Raw genomic sequence first — 3641 nt, 5'->3', positions numbered from 1 at the left:
TGACCCCATCAGGTGGTGCCCCTGAAACGGTACCAGCTGCCCAAAGCCTCCAGTCTCCTGGGCCCATCCCAGGCCCGAACCCATCTCTGTGCCAGGAGGTGCAATGTGCTGATTGGCTGGCGGGGGTCACATGTCCGTTCCCGCACCCCACCCCCCCTCAGGAATGGAATGTCTGCGGCCAGCGGGTTCAAAGCAAAATAGACCGGTACTTGCCCAAAGTGGGAGTTTGATTGGCAAGTAGCAAATACAACCTGTGCCCATTCAATCCTCCTGAAATCCTCCCAAAGGAAAGACTGAAACGCAGCGAGGTGGCGCATGCCTGTAATCCTAGCAGCTCCGGAGGCTGAGTCAGGAGGATCACGAGTCCAAAGTCAGCCCCAACGACTTAGGGAGGCCCTAAGAAACTTAGTGAGACTGTCTCTAAAGAATATAAAAAGGGCTGGGAATGTGGCTCAGTGGTTGAGCGCCCCTGGGTTCAATCCCTGAAGAATTTACCAAGCCTCGATGATTTTGCAATCCCTAATGAATAATTCAGTCTCCTGTGGTCACTGGATGACACCCTTGGTTCATTAATTCTCAGCAGTGACCATGGCCGCCTTAACATCCCCTGGGTAATCCCCATGCCCAGGCCACATCCCTGTACAATTAAATGAGAAGGGGCTGGGGGTGGGGCTCAGTGGCAGAGCACCTGCCCAGCATGTGCAAAGCCCTGGGTTCCATCCCCAGTACTGCAAAAAGAGAGGAGGGAAGGGCGAGAGGGAGGGGAGGGGGAGGGAGAAGGGGAGGGGGAGGAGGAGGAGGGGGAGGAGGAGCAGATTAGAGCAGAGGTTCTCAAACTGGGTTCCCCAGACCAACAGTGTCTTGTTAAGAACTTGCTAGAAATGCAGATTCCTTGACCCTATTCCAGATCCCTGAGTCAGAAGGCACCCAGCTTTTAAGGAGCCATCCAGAGGATTCTAATGCATGCTCCAATTTGAGGACTGCTGGGCTAGAACAAAAGGGACTCGAGAGACATGACAATCAAACTGATGTGCGGAGCTTGTTTGGATCTTGATTCAAAGACACTGAGTATAAAAAGACATTTTTAAGCTAATCAGTAAAATTTGATGATGGCCCGGGGTATTAAGTGATTCCAAGGAATTGTCGTAGGTGTGATAATGGCATTATGGTTGTGAACACAAATGAATATATTTTTAGAGATGTCGACTGAAGCATGAAGGGGAAAATGACATTGCCTGGCATTTGTTTTAAAATAATCCATCAAAATGTCTCACCACAAAAAATAGAGTTTGTACGCGAGGTGACGGGATGTGACTTCATCATTCCATGTTGTATACATGTTACTGAGCCGAGGTTCCGAGGCTCATCCCAAGAAAAACCAATGGCCAGGAGACGGGGCTGGGGAGAAACTAGGTTTTATTCGTGGCCACACAATGGGGAAGCGGGAGCTGGATCACATATCAACTTCTCAACCCTGAAGGGTCCCGGGGTCCCAGACACAGGAGGGAGAGGGACAGGCTAATAAGGAAGAGGAATGTTCATGTCTCTTCTGGGAACGGGCAGAGATCTTCCAGGAACTCCGTGCCACCTCGTTTCACTCCTTTCATGGTCTGGAATTTCCGGAAGTGGCTGTTGAGTTGATAGATGCCTTTAGCCTCCAGGGTTGGGGCGGGGAGAAAGACTGGTCAGTCTAGGTCAAGGTAGCCCTGTGTCACAGTGATGGGTGACACATTTCTCAAAGGTCCAACATGTCTACCTGCAGAGTGCAGTACACCTAACTCAAAAGTGACGGCAACAGCTCGGCCAGGCGGCGGAAAAAGAATTAGCAAAAAAAAAAAAATGGTTTAAGGCAATAATGGATACGGGACATGCTGGCAGAGATGCCGAGGGTTTCCTCTCATTCCAGTCACCCCTGGGACACCTGCAGGCCCAAGTGAAAAGTGAGTGTTTTCAGTCCAAGTGAACTTCAGGTGCCTGAAGAGAAACCTCAGTGGCTGTCATCAATCGCCCACGTCAGAGGCGTTATCTACAGCAGAGCTAGTGCAAGACTAATCATGAATTGCCCAACTGTGTGACTCCAAAATTAGGGGGCTTTTTGTGTTGTTTATTTTTTAGTACCGGGGATTGAGCCCAGAGGGGCTTTATCACTGAGTCACTTCCCCAGTGCCTTTTAGTTTTCAAATTTTGAGACAGTGTCTCACTAAGTTGCTGAGGGAATCTTGCAAATTTGCTGAGGCTGGCCTCCAACTTGTGATCCTCTGGCCCCAGCGACTGGAGCTGCTGGGATTACAGGTATGCGCCATTGAGCCCAGCCAAAATTAGTGATTTCTAGAAGTCAGGTAAGAGCAAATAAACTAGAAGGTTTATTTAAATGTTTTCCTCAATAAGATACACATATCAAAATAGTACATCGTACCCCATATATATATAAATTATGACTCTAATGAAGTCCTGAGGGTGTAGTTTAGTGGCAGAGCACCTGGGGTTCAGTCCCCAGCACTACAAATAATAATGATGATGATGATGATGATGCAATACCACGTGTGGTGGCTCACGCCTGTGATGCCAGCAACTCAGGAGGCTAAGGCAGGAGGGTTGCAAGTTTTAAGCCAGCCTGAGCTACTTAGTGAGACCCTGCTTCATAATAAAAAATAAAAAGGGATGAGGATGCATTTCAGTGGCAGAACACTTGTAGGAGGCCGTTGGGTTCAATCCTCAATACCACAAAAAAATAAAAATAAACGAATGAGCTAGGTGCAGTGGCACTTGCCTGTAATCCCAATGACTTGGAAGGATGAAGCAGAAAGACCACAAGTCAGAGGACAGTCAGGGCAACACAGCAAGCCCCGTCTCAAAACAAAAAATCAAAAGGGCTGAGGATGTAGCACAGTGGTAGATTGTCCCTGGGTTCAATCCCGAGTACCACAAAAATAAGTAATAAACATAAAAATAAAAACAGGATAAATGAAACAAATATGTTAAAACCTTCATGTCATTGATTCTGGGTGATAAGTCTCTGGGGGATTTCTTTGGACTGAGTCTCTTGACTTCTGTGAATCTTCCAGATGTTTTCACAGAGTAATTTACAAGACAGGAAAATTGTGTGAGAAAGAAGGATGTGACATATGCTATAGTTTGAACGTGTTTGTGATCCAAAGGCTTATATGCTGGGATCGGTGTCAGCAGTATGGTGATTTGAGAGGTGATTGGGACCTTTAAGAGGTGGGACCTGGTGGGAGATCTTAAGACTGGTCCCTCCCCCTTAACCTGACTTCCTGTCTGGCTATGTAATCTTTCCCTCTTGCATTCAGTTCCTGCCATTATGGTTCCATCTGTCATGAGATAATAAAGCCAGGGAAACCCTCACCAGAGCAGGCACTATACTGTTTGGATTTTCTAGCTCCCAAACTAAGCTAAATAGAATTCTTATCTTCGTAAGTACCCAGCCTCAGGTTTTTCATTACTGTAACAATAAAAGGATTTATACAGCATCCCTTTTCAGGTATTTCAAGCTAAAGTCATTGCTAGCTGGTATGAAAAATGGCACTAAAGAGAAAGGAGTCAGGATGGATGGGGTTTTCTGAATTCTTTATTATCAATCTTGCTTCCCAAACAGTGAGTGCCACAGAGAAATAAAAATG

The sequence above is a fragment of the Sciurus carolinensis genome, chromosome 17 (genome assembly GCF_902686445.1).
Source record: "Sciurus carolinensis chromosome 17, mSciCar1.2, whole genome shotgun sequence".
Taxonomy (NCBI): domain Eukaryota; kingdom Metazoa; phylum Chordata; class Mammalia; order Rodentia; family Sciuridae; genus Sciurus; species Sciurus carolinensis.
The sequence above is the reverse complement of the archived record's forward strand: the minus strand, read 5'-3'. Positions refer to the sequence as shown.